The sequence below is a fragment of the Euphorbia lathyris genome, chromosome 5, assembly GCF_963576675.1.
Source record: "Euphorbia lathyris chromosome 5, ddEupLath1.1, whole genome shotgun sequence".
Classification (NCBI taxonomy): Eukaryota; Viridiplantae; Streptophyta; class Magnoliopsida; order Malpighiales; family Euphorbiaceae; genus Euphorbia; species Euphorbia lathyris.
Genome location: NC_088914.1, coordinates 8,147,487 through 8,162,092, shown reverse-complemented (window position 1 = coordinate 8,162,092; position 14,606 = coordinate 8,147,487).

Here is a 14,606-nt window from a genome sequence, read left to right as displayed (position 1 = left end):
AGTGTATCCTATCGCAACAAGTAATATTGTGCTAAGCACGAGATCGAACCACAAAGACTATTCGTTACAACTAGTAAATCTACTTAGAATGATCTAATTGTTTAGAGGGTTAGATAAAGATTTGGGTTTTTAATAACTAACTAATTGAATTAAAGGAAATAAACATAAAAAAAATAAAGTGAACAATTGACAGGGTAGAAGGTGAATTGACGGATGACACAATATAGGTTGAGGATTCCTTTGATTAAATCCTAGGTATGGGTTTAGGGAGTTCAGATTTGTGTTTTACCAATGATTGAAGGTAATTGTCCTAAGTGAAAGACAAATTTGTATGGGATTTTTCTAACCTATTCACATGCATTCGGGTGACGGCTTGATTAGGCATATACCCTAGGTCATGCAAAGCATTAGGTTTATTGACAACTAAGGCTAAAGCCGTAGCCCAGCCACAAGCCTCATTCCTAGTGGTCTCTAGCGAAGTCAGATTTACACAAGTTCGGTATAGACGATTCCGTGGTCAGGTTCTCATCTATCTATAATCCTATTTAATGTCAAGGTCACAGGCATTAAGCACATTATATACATAAACAGGCTAGTTGATCATTATCAATGTTCATTCTAGCATAAATCCTGTTCCTAACAATATCTAGGCATTAACCATGCATAAACTGATCAATCAAAGGTCCTAGATCCCTAATCATACATATTCATATAATCAATTTCATCCCCATCCCAAATTGGATGGGGATTAATTCATAGACAAATTAATCATAGCAATAGGCATATAAGAATAATGGAAAAGGCTTCAATTAAATATAATCGCAAAAGATAAAAGGGAAAAAGATAGAAATCCAAAACCTGTTTTGCCGATTCCAATTACAGAAATAGAAGACGAGGAACTTCTCCCATCGATTGTTCTTGAAAGAAATAAAAATAGGAAATAAATCTAACCTAGAAAGCAAGAAAATCTAATCTAAAAAGAAATAAAACTACATTATGGAGGAGAGAAAGCCCTAACGGCTCTCCGATTTATTCGTTGGCTAATCCCTCCTTAAGGACTAGGATTAGCTCCCTATTTATAGAGTTAGGGAGGAAACCCTAATGCCTCAGGGGTAAAAATGGCATTTACAAAGTGTTAAATAGGCTTTTGGGGCCTTGATCCGCGAATTTCAGCAAAGGGGAAGGCGCTCATCGAGACAAGGCATGTCTCGACGAGACGAGGGCCTGTCTCGACGAGACAGGTGATGTCTCGATGAGACAGGTGATGTCTCGTCGAAAATAGGTCCTATTTGAGGAACTGTGGCTCCGACTTTTATCTGTTTAGGTCCCTGGGCTTCCGAAAAGTGCTCTAATGGTCCCTGACGAATCCTAAAAGTGCTCTGATGGTCCCTGAATGATCCGGAAATGCTCCAATAGGCTTGGGTCTGGTTCAAAAATGCACGAAAGGTCCCTGAAAATCCCTGAAAATACCAAAAATACCAAAAATAAGGGAAATTGCTAATTTAAACTAAAAGATAATAAAACGCTATTGAAATTAAAAGGAAATAAAGCAAAAGGAAGCTAAAAGGGGCCTAAAAACCCTATACAAATGGGAGCTATGACAAACCTGCAAAAAATGTTAGCTTGAACAAATTGAATCACTGTTTGAGCATCATCGGCTCTGGTGGCCTTGGCCTCGACCCACTTAGACATGTAATCCACAACAAGAAATATGTAAAGATTACCAAACGAAATGGGAAATGGACCCATGAGGTCTATTCCCCAAACGTCAAAAATTTCACAAGAGTAAACCGGTGTAAGTGGCATTTGATCTCGTCGTCCTATATTTCCTATTTTTGACAACGAAAACAAGATTTGCAAAACATGTAAGCATCGCGGAATAAATTAGGCCAAAACAAACCACTATCTAGTACTTTGCGAGTCGTTCTCTTTGGGCCAAAATGGCCTCCACAAGCCTTTGTATGACAAAATTTCAACACTGATTCCACCTCACTTTCAGGAATGCACCATCTTAACAACTGATCTGAGCAGTGTTTCCACAGGTATGGGTCATCCCAAATGTAATATTTGGCTTCTGCTCTGAGTTTATCTTTTGCGTGCCTACTAAGATCGTCTGGAACAGCACCTGTGGCCAAATAATTCACTAAATCAACATACCATGGGGTTATTTCACTTACACTAAATAAGTTCTCATCCGGAAATTCTTCACTCAGCGGTGGTGCTTCCGCACTGTTGGGTAAACGACTTAGGTGGTCCGCCACAAGATTCTCGGACCCCTTTTTGTCTCTAATCTCGACGTCGAACTCCTGGAGGAGTAAAATCCACCGTATTAACCGAGGTTTGGAGTCTTTTTTCTGTATTAGGTACCTAAGTGCTGCATGATCAATAAATATGAACGAAACTTTTCTAAAGCAAAAACCACGGCTAAGAGTTCTTTCTCTGTTGTTGAATAATTGCATTGAGCATGATCCAAGGTTCTCGAAGCATAGTAAATCACGTGTGGACTCTTGTCGATTCGCTATCCTAGCACGGCTCCTACCGCGTAATTACTTGCATCGCATATGATCTCAAAAGGACGATTCCAGTCGGGTGGTTGGATAATCGGTGCTGAAACCAACTTGTCTTTCAACAAATCAAAAGAATCCTTACATTCCTGGTTGAAATCGAATGGTACGTCGTTTTGAAGCAACTTACACATCGGTTGAGTGATCTTCGAGAAGTCTTTTATAAACCGCCGGTAAAAACCTGCATGGCCAAGAAAAGAACGAACTTCCCGAATACTAACGGGGTAAGGTAAAGTTTGGATAACATCTATCTTTGCTTTATCTACCTCAATTCCTCTTGCTGAAACAATATGGCCTAAAATTATTCCCTGATCAACCATAAAATGGCATTTCTCATAGTTCAAAACCAGATTAGACTCTAGGCATCTTTTTAAAATTTTAACGAGGTTATACAAACAGTGATTAAATGAGTCTCCATATACTGTGAAATCATCCATGAACACTTCAATTATTTGTTCAACATACTCAGAGAAAATACTTACCATGCATCGCTGGAACGTCGCTGGTGCATTGCAAAGTCCGAACGGCATCCTCCGATACGCGAAAGTGCCAACGGGGCAGGTAAAAGTGGTTTTCTCCCGATCTTCCGGTGCCACTGGAATCTGGTAAAAACTCGAATAACCGTCAAGACAACAATAAAAACATTTTTCGGCTAAACGTTCTAACATTTGATCGATAAATGGAAGTAGGAAATGGTCTTTTCTAGTTGAAGTATTTAACTTCCTGTAATCGATATAAACCCTCCACCCATTCTGAACTCGGGTGGGAACCAATTCTCCTTTTTTGTTAGCAAGCACAGTGATTCCGGTCTTTTTTGGCACGACATGTACCGGGCTCACCCACTTACTGTCGGATATCAGAAAAATTACACCGGCGTCGTACATCTTCTGAACTTCCTTCTTAACAACTTCCATCATAGGCGGATTCAATCTTCTTTGTGCTTCCCGTTTAGGCTTTGCATCGTCTTCGATGTGAATTTTGTGCATGCACGTAGCGGGGCTGATTCCTTTAATATCCGCTATGGTCCACCTTATAGCCTCCTTGTACTCTTTCAAAACTTCAACCAGCCGCTCCTCTTCATTTGACTCTAGTTTGTTGGAGATGATGACTGGAAGAGTGTTCTCGCTGCCCAAATATACGTATTTTAGATGGCTGGGCAGCAGCTTTAATCCCCGGCAATGGCGCCAAAATTTGATGAGTGCCGAATCCACCAAAAATAATCCCAACTTTCACTAAACGAATAATTTGTAATAGAGCAAGTAGAGGTCGAACCCAAGGGAATAATATTGATTTAAAACTTCTAATGACCTAACAAAATAATTAAATGGGTGTTTGAAATTGTGAAGCTTATTAAATTAAAGGTAGCAAGTAAAAGATATGGCAAAAAAAACAGAACAGAAATTGAAGATGGTTTGTGAATAATATTTGGAAAAGTTCAGTTAAGGGGAATCGCAGGATGATTCATTCGTTAACGATCATTGACAGATAAAGTTATATTCCCATGTTTCTGCCGGGTCAGTTTGAATGTTCTTCCTTAATAATGAACTAGCTAAGCACGACAAATAGCTTGTTTCTAATCAATAGACAATCCTATCTCATCGCCTAAGATTTAATTTACTGACAGCTTAAGAAATAGAAGAACCTGATCTTAGTTAATCGTCTCTCAGCGTCGGCGATTATAAACTAACTTATCTGTTCATTTGACTTAGATAAACCTAGCTTGATTCGTGTTAATGTCACACGGAATACGAACTTAGGTTTGTCAAACTTGGATCCGTTCTTCCAAACACGAAACTAGCTTGGTTCAAACAGTCAATAGCTACTTAGTTCAGTTGTCTTAGGTGAAACTCTAATAAACCGAATCAGCTTAATGATTATTCAATTCGACAAACAACCTACAGTAATCATTCATGGAATAAATAATCAATTGAGGATAATTCCCTGAACACAATGAACAATAAACGACTTAATAAATGGAGAAAAGTGAAATACAACGATCTCACGATAACGGAGAAGAATCCCTTGAACTATCCCTTAACTGAAATTAAAAAGTTAGTTATCAATAACCATGAACGTATATGTTTTTCTGCTGGAAAATAAAATGTAAAAAACTGATATATCCTCGACTTGGAAAATCTGTCGTTCTCAAGTCTATTACGACTCCTCAAAATAGGAAACTAAATCCCTTCAATTCGCTTTAGAATCTCCTTTCAAATTTGAAATTAATTGCCTCCTCATTTGTCTCCTACATATTCGTGCTCTAGCTGAAAATCTTGTTCTCAAATCTTCCAATCCGGATTAGGAAAGCAATCCTATTTGAAGTAGGAAACTGTCAGCCCGTAACTGCCTTAGTCTTGTGCAAGACTATCTCTCACTCAGACCAATATTTGCCCAATCAGCTCCAGATCACGACCCTACATCATCTCGGCCCAAATTAAGCCCAATTTATCTCCCTTTAGTCATCATTGGCCTGTAGAGATGAAAATACCAAAAACAAGCAATAAAACCCGCAAAAATAACAAAACATGACAATTATAAAGCACAAAGCGGGGTTATTTATTGTTGAATTATGCACTTATCACCCATCAATTTTCAAACCAATCCGGTTTGGACATATTTGCCTAGATTAGATAATTTAATTCCAAACACATTTCTAGCAAGTTCATTAAGGATAATAGTAATTTCTATTTCTATAAATTTTTATCCTATGTTAAAAAGGTTAAGGGTTCCAAGTCAGGATTTATTTGTTCATTTTGGATTACATCTTCAAGGGTTTCGTAGTCGATTAAGTCCATGCTTCTGTTTCAACAACTAAGCAAGTTCCTTTGGTCATTTGATTACGGGTTTTTGTTTTGGGTGCTACGGGTATTTTGGAGCAGTTTTCGATTAGTTACTCATAATTATTTTTCGATTCAAGATTATGCCGCACTTTGAAGTATGATAAGAAGAATAAAACTTATTTCTTTTCGAAATAATGGGATTAGATATGCAATTGTCTATGAAGCAATGGGTGAGACGTTTGGTTTTCCTACTAGCAACTTTGATACACATACGGTTTGGCATTCTTTGTCTACCCATGATACTTTTTATCCCAAAAATACATCTAGCAAGTGGATTAGGGATAATTGTGTATTTTACTTTCATAAGTTTTTATCTTTCTCCTTGTTTGGAAGAGTTGAGAGTTCTAAAATTCAAGTTAGGGATTTGTTTGTGCTTGATTGTATTTTCAAAGGTCTTCAAGTTGTTAGCATTGGCATGCTATTCGAAAATTTACACCGTGCCTCCCCCCCGTATTTGTCTCTTATAAGACACGTATTACACACCTAAATGTTCGCACGGGTGGCGGAGCTTCTAGTTCTCATGGGTTAGGTACCAAAGAGGGTGAAGAAGAAGTTGATGGTGACGAACACAAGCACAAGGGCATGTTGGTGATGAGCACAATGTTCATGATTACGTTAATTTGCAACAAATTTTGAACCACATGAATGCACACAACCGTCAAATGAATTTGTGGTTAGATTTAATGCAACCAAGAGATGAGTTCTAGAATCACCACAGTGGATACCAATATTAATACATTGAGGAGAGAGCACATGTCAACTTGACGCCGGTTGTTATCAGTCTTTCGTCGTCAAGGCGTCGTGACCACACCATCTCCACCGGGTTCACCTTCACATGAATAGGTTTTATCTTATCTTTTCTCCATTCATTTATCTTTTTGTGTTGTTTTTACTTAAGTTTGGTACAATGCTTTTATTATTACGTTTGGTACAATTTCAATTTTATTATATTATGTTGGATGATTTACTTTCACAATTTTTCTTTCTTAATTCGTCTGATTTATTTTCGTACAATTTTTCGTGTTTTATCCATTTTTGCACCAATGAGGACATGATCCAAATTAAGTGTGGGAGGAGATATTGCATATATCGTTTTATTTTTAGTATGAATGAATGCAACGAATAAGAATAAATGACATCCATATTAACATAAATACATGTTAATAAATTTTTAAGCAACATTTTCAATATGCAATATTATTTTCCAAGAATAATATTATTTTATAAACATTATTTTTATTAACTTTACAATTTCATATATTTAAAAAATATTTTTAACTTATGATTATTTTTAGGTTATCATTATCAATAGAAATAATATTTCTATACGGGCAATATTTTTTAAATTTTTTACAAATCTCCGATACGATTTTAAGTAAAATCGCCTCGAGTAAATGTATTTAAGTAAATAAATTCTTTATTTTTAATCTCTATTTTATATCATGCAATTCATGATAAAATAAATCTTATTTTTAATTTTCAATTAGGTTTATAGGCATTAAATTGAACTAACAATTTTTAGCTCGGTTTGATTTTCGTCTACATTAACACCAATTGAAGTTTTTAAGGAAACTTTAGCGATAATACATGTTGAATTTTAAGTCAATATAGGATGAATGTGCTATTTTTCTTTTTCCCAATTTACAATTTTAATTTTATAATTCGTGTTAATTAAATCAATTAGTCATATTCTTAACTTTTGGCCACGATTGAGACCAACCTTATCACAATCGAAGTATGAAAGGGAAGAAAAATTAAGTAAACGGTACTTTTGGCCACGATTAAGACCACCCTTATCACAATCGAGGTATGGAAGGAACACAAGCAAAAATTAAGCGTGTTTAAAGTTTAAAGTAACGATTGCGTCCACCCATGGCATGGTCGGTACCTCTTAAGCGAACACAAATAAAATGCATATAAAGTTACGATCAAGACCACCCTTATCTCGGGCGTAACTAAGCAAATAAATTAACCTAAGTATTTAATTCATTTAATATAAATCATATAATGGTTTAGGTTTGGGAAAGGAAATTTTGTGCTTTGAAATGCCTTGAGACGAAAGACTCAATAACATGTGTGCTTATATCGTCCCGAGTACTTCAATTTAAAAATGGGAAATATAAGACAAATGATATATCGCCTTTATACTAGTTAGTTTGATATTTTGCGTATAAATTTGCCATGAGAAGTTAATCTTTTCGGCTTAACTAATTTAAAAAGGAATATAAAGATATATGTTTTATTTTCATAAAGAGATTAGTTAAAGGATAAATTCAATGAAATTTTGCTCAGGACTAGCAAAAGATTAAGTGTGGAGATTTGTTAAGCCCAAAATATCATCTTTATTTACATCAGTTTTACTACGAATTTGTGTTGTTTATATCTATTTAGAGTACTTTTACGTCTGAATATGTTTCTTTCATGAAAGGTACCTAAATATTTGGTAAAATCCAAATAGGAACGCAAACAGATCAAAAACGAAGGAAAAAAACCCTAAGTTACGTGCCAAAAAGACGAGGAATTCAGCGCACCAATACGAAGGACGAGAACGAAGGCGGATCCGGGAAATAAATCCCGTGTCACGACCGACATTCCCTAATCTCGGTCGCGACACGCTAAAATCCGGTCTCCCTCCCTTTCGTTCCGAAGGATAACAATTGCTCCCTAATCTCGGTAAGATTAGCAGCCTTTGCAGCACTAAATTCACATGTTTAAATTCCAAAAAACGCGTTCGTTCGGATGGATAGAAATGTCTCTTCGCAGCGGATACGACTCTTCACAACGGACATGACCTTTCAAACACGAGTCTTCAACATCTATAAATAAAGTATTGATTTCAGAGTTGAGAGAGAGTTAGATTTATAAGATTAGTGCAGAAGTTATGCAGAAACTCTGACTCAGAAAGGAGTCAGAGATTAGATTTCATTTTTGTGAAAGCAATCTTGCCGTACACAAGTTGTTCTTCAATTAATTACAAACACAGTAGCAGTTAGATTTAGATTAAGATTTGTTCAAACTAGTTTACATTTTGGTAATAGACGAACCATCTCTATTCCGAAGATTTAGCGAGAAGATTAAGTAGCGGATTCAACCCCGGAGCCTAACAAACTTTAACGAGGTTTGAGGAAAGGATTGATGACCTGAAACTCTCACGTCGTTTTGAATGCTTCCATGTTTTTATTCTCTATAAACTTGTATCAAATTCATACTTCATCTAATAAAGTTCATGCAATTCAATATATTTTTATGTAGCACTTCTGTAAATGACCTGAAGTGAGTTCTGGTGTTTTCATTAAAACGTAGTTAAATTCAATATCTTTACAAGGAAACTTTGTTGAACACTTAGGCAAATTCATTCTTAATGACGATATGATCGTTAAGTCGATTTATCGGAAATAAGTATTAATTTGATTAAGGTAGCAATCTAACTCAGCCGTAGGAGGATTATCTGCGGTTCAAAGCCTTTTAATTGAAGGAGTTTACGTTATTACACATTTATAATTTATACAAAGTTTAAAGTTGTTTTCTTTGCTTAATGCAAACGAACATAATTAATCTCTTATTTTAAACACTAAACGTTTCTGTTTTGTAATTCATATTCAAAACAAAATTGATTTCTAACATTTTTCATATATTCTAACCTAATTCTTATTAAATCAATCTCAAAAACTATTTCAAATAACGATTATCTATTAAATAAACCTTAAGACGTATTTAAATCGTATTAATATAAGTTTTCGTTAAAAAGCGTTCCCTGTGGGTTCGATATCTTTTTATTACTACAAGTGAAACCGTGCACTTGCGGAAATCGCTCAATAATGCCATCCAGCTTCTCTGTCGTGGAAATGACTCAGAATAGCATGCCCCTCTTCCTGAGTTACACACATCCATATGATTTGGTCCGCGCATAACCTGAAAAGATAAGGTTCTTCCTAAAAGTAGTATTTGATTTCCGAGAAGAACTTCTTCTTCTGATTGGTGGAAAAATTAAATTGGCTTAATGGAGCTAGCAAGATAGTTAGCTATGTCAGCAAACCAAGGGGTAAGGTTAAGAGAATACAACCGTTCATTTGGGAAGGTCTCCAAGATTTCTGGTTGTTCCTGTGGTTGTTCAACAGAGATTCTTGATAAGTGGTCAGCAGCTACATTCTCCGTCCCTTTCTTGTCTTTGATTTCCAAGTCAAACTCTTAGAGCAACAACAGCCATCTTATTAGCCTTGGTTTCGCATCCTTCTTGGCAAACAGGTACCTCAAGGCTGCATGATCCATGTGAACTACTACCTTTGACAAGACCAAGTATGGTCTGAACTTATCAAAGGCATACACAACAGACAAGAGCTCTTTTTCAGTTGTGGTGTAGTTCTGTTGTGCTTTATTTAGAGTTTTACTTGCATAGTAAATTGGTCTGAACTTTTTCTCAATCCGTTGGCCAAGAAAAACTCCAACACATGTATCACTGGCGTCACCCATCATCTTAAATGGTAAATCCCAATCCGGTGTAGCAAGTATTGGTGAGTTGATCAATCTTCCTTTAAGGATTTCGAAGGCCTTCACACAGTCTGTTCCGAATTTGAACTCTACATCCTTGTGCAATAATGCAGATAATGGCAAGGCAATCTTAGAGAAATCCTTAATGAATCTCATGTAGAACCCAGTATGGCCGAGGAAGTTTCTCACATCTTTCACATTGCTGGGAATAACCAGTTTCTCGATGACCTCAACTTTTGCCTTGTCAACTTCCATTCCTTTCTCTGAGATTTGGTGACCAAGCACAATACCTCTAGTGACCATAAAGTGGCATTTTTCCCAATTTAGCACAAGGTTAGTCTCCTTGCAACGAACCAGAATAGCCTCCAGATTTTTCAAACAGTCTCCAAATGAGTTCCCATAGACTGAAAAATCATCCATGAAGATCTCGACTGTTCTCTCCACCATGTCGTGGAAAATTGACATCATGCATCTCTGAAATGTTGCTGGAGCATTGCGCAAACCAAAAGGCATCCTCCGATAGGTGTAGGTTCGATATGGGCAGGTAAAGGTTGTTTTCTCCTGATCCTCCGAGTGAATTGGGATTTGGTTGTACCCGGAATACCCGTCGAGGAAGCAGTAAAATGCATATCCCGCCAACCTCTCAAGCATTTGATTTATGAATGGTAGGGGAAAATGGTATTTTCTTGTGGCCTCATTTAGTTTACGGTAATCGATGCATACCCTCCATCATGTTATAGTTCGTGTAGGCACTAATTCATTTTTCTCATTCAGAACAAACCGTAGTCCCTCCCTTCTTCGGAACAACATGCACCAGACTTGTCCATATACTATCCGAGATGGGATAGATAATCCCGACATCTAACAGATTGATCACTTCTTTTCTGACTACCTTTTTCATATGCGGCTTCAGCCTTCTTTGTGGTTGGACACATGGTTTGTGGTCCTTTTCCATAAGGATTCGATGAACACACACTGCTGGGCTTATCCTTTTGATATTGTCCATCTTTCAGGCAATTGCATCTTTGTTTTGCATCAAAACTGCCAGTAGTTGAGCTTCCTGGTCAGGTGTTAGTTTAGAAGAGATAATGACCAGGCTACCATGTGGTGGTTCAAGGAATTCATACTCAAGGTGGGATGGTAGTGGTTTCAGCACTGGCCTGGATATCTGAACAGTGGGTATATCTGGTGGTTCTTTATATGTGGGTTCAGTAGTGTCCGGGGGAAGTGGTGAGGTTTCTATTTCAATGGAACAGCTTATTCCTTCACAGAGGTTTACCTCTTCTCCCAACAGTGCTTCTAATGTGTCTTGATCCTGCTCCTGCGAAACAGATAAAGTGCGGAACTCGTCCAAGAAATAACAGGTATCATCGTTAGTGTGAGCACGCCTCATGTCTTCATTCATTTTGAAAATTATCTCCTCACCATTTATTCTAAAAAATAATTGCCCTTCTCCAACATCTATTAAAGCTCTACCAGTTGCTAAAAATGGTCTACCCAAAATGATGGGAACATGCAAGTCTTCATCAATATCCATAATAATGAAATCCATAGGCAATATGAACTTCCCTAGCTTAACTAGCACATCTTCCACAATTCCTTTAGGGTAACATACAGATCTATCGGCCAATTGGATAGACATCCTAGTGGGTTAGGGTTCTAGCCCTAACTTGACATAAACAGAATATGGCATAAGATTGATGCTAGCCCCTAGGTCATATAATGCATTTTCAATACTCAATTTGCCAATAGAACAAGGAATAGAAAAACTTCCTGGGTCTTTTAGCTTCTTGGGAAGCTACTGCTTGTTCTGCAATATTGAAGAACAGTCTCTATTCAATTAGATTGTAATGTATGTAATTGTATATAGATATTAGTTTAGGGACCTATTAGCATATTAGTTCAGGGACCTATTAGCATTTATACCACTTTGTATATAAATACCTATTGTTCCAATAATACACTATTGAGTTTTCTCAAACTACATGATATCAGAGCCTGCCCTAATGTGCAGTGTTTTTCTTTTGTGTTTGCCCTAATGTGCAAACTGGTTTAGGGTTCCACCTTCTTCCGATTTCCATTTTTCCGGCCATCACCTAGTCTCACCGCCCGGCCCAGCCGTCTACCCATCCTCAGATCGGCCTTTTCACGGCAGTCCGGCGACATTCCGACCGGCAAGTGCACCGCACGCGCCACCTGATTCCAGTGACCCTCCTCCATGCACCAGTGCGTGATGGCGCATCCGGCCACCTCCGGCCACCGATTCGACTTCGACCAACACCGTTGGCTTCGTCTTCCTCCGATCGGCCTCCCTGTCCAGTTTATTTTGTGTTTCGGCGACTTTTGTTTTCGCACCTTGTGAAGGTTGGTCCCTGTTTGTGTTTCTTTTTTGTTGAAACATGTTGGGTTGTGTTTCTTCTTTGCTAAAATGACTCAGGACAAGGATAAGAGAGTTGAATCTAGTAAAAATGTGGTTAGTAGCATTATGACAGTTTCTCCTAAGATTACTGATCATAAATTGACGGGTTCCAACTATTTAGACCGGTCTAAAACAATTAAGATTTATTTGTGTAGCATCAAGAAGACCCATCATTTAACTGATGATCCTAAGACAGATGATGAGGATTGGATGGAAGATGATGCATGTTTGTTTTTGGGTATTAAGAACTCTATTGATGCGTCTATTGTTGGTTTGGTTCGTCATTGTGAGTATCTCAAACAACTTATGGACTATCTGCAAAATATGTATGCTGGGAAGGATAATTTGTCTCGCTTATACGATACGTATAAGTCCTTCTATACTACTGATTGTCAGGGTTAATCTGCTCAGGATTACTATATGCAGTTGAGGGAAATTTTTTAGCAGTTGAATGAATTGCTGCCTTTGAGTACTGATATAAGAGTGTCGCAAGCTCAACGAGAACAAATGTTTGTTCTTCGCTATCTGTGTGGACTTGGTTTTGATTTTGAGGGTGTTACTTCTCAGATTCTCTCTAGTGCCGCCATTCCTGATGCTGAGGAAGCTCTTAGCCGTGTTTTGCAAAGTGGGCTGGTTTTGTCACCCACTCCTGTTGTTCCTGCTTCCAGTGCACTAGTCAGGCACAAGCCTTCATCTGACTGCTCTTATAAGGGTCCGACTAAGGGTGGTACTCGGGATACCAGATATCCAACTGAAGGGAACATAGTCTTTGAGTGCTATTACTGTCATGAGCAGGGTCATACCACGCGTACTTGTCCCAAACTTAAGGCAAAGGGGCAGCACAGGCACCGGTCTGCTCACATTATCGCTAGTGATGCTACATCCTCTGGCCCGACCTACACCCTTACTATAGATGAATATGCTAAATATCAAAAATCATTAGCTCCTCAGCATTCTACTTCACCTATCACTAGTATTGCTGATTCAGGTAATTCTAATAAGTGCCTCATTTCTTCGTCTTCAAAGTGGGTCATTGATTCTGGTGCAACAGACCATGTGACAAGTAATTCTGAATTGTTCACCTCCCATAATAAAACTTTTCCTTCACATGTTGATATAGCTGATGGTACACATTCCTCTGTTATTGGTTCTGGCACTATTAACCCAACTTCTTCTCTTTCCCTCTCCTCTGTTCTTAATGTGCCTAGATTTACATTCAATCTAATTTCTGTGAGTTAGCTTACTCGTTTACTTAATTGTTCTATCTCATTTTCCCCTGATCATTGCTTATTTCAGGATCTAATGACGAAGCAGATTATTGGTAGTGGACGGGAATATGGCGGTCTCTACATCTTGGATACAACTGTTAGAAGACCGGTTGCCCTCTCTAGTGTATCCACACCTTTTGATGAACATTGTCAGTTGGGACATCCTTCTCTACCACTATTGAAGAAATTATGTCCTCAGTTTCAGGATTTGTCTAGTTTAGATTGTGAGTCGTGTCAGTTTGCTAAACATCACCGTTTGTTTTCTCCTCCCCGAGTTAATAAAAGGTCAAGTTTTCCATTTGAATTAGTTCATTCTGATGTTTGGGGTCCTTGTTCCATTGTGTCAAAACCTGGTTTCAGATATTTTGTTACTTTTATGGATGATTATTCTCGAACTTGGTTATATTTAATGAAAAGTCGTTCTGAATTATTTACTCATTTTACTACTTTTTGTGCTGAGATTAAAACAGAATTTAATGTTTCTGCTCATATACTCCGAAGTGACAATGCTAAAGAATCATTTTCTGGACAATTTCAGTCTTTCATGATCCAGAATGGTATCCTTCATCAATCTTCATGTGTTGATAAACCATCCCAAAATGGTGTTGCTGAACGCAAGAATCGTCATCTTCTTGAAACTACTAGAGCTCTTCTGTTTCAAACACGTGTTCCTAAACATTTTTGGGCTGATGCTGACTCTACAGCATGTTTTCTGATCAATCGTATGCCTTCTTCTGTGTTATAAGACGAGACTCCGTATGGTACTCTCTTTCCTCATAAATCTATGTTTCCTGTGTCACCTCGTATTTTTGGGTGTACTTGCTTTGTTCGGGATGTTTGTCCACAAGTCACTAAACTTGACCCCAAAGCCCTTAAATGTTTCTTCCTTGGATACTCTCGTCTTAAAAAAAGGGTATCGTTGTTTTTCTCCTTCTCTTGATAAATATCTTGTGTCTTCTGATGTCACGTTTATGGAACATCTTCCGTTCTTTCCCATGTCATCTGATATCTCCACAGGTGATACTGA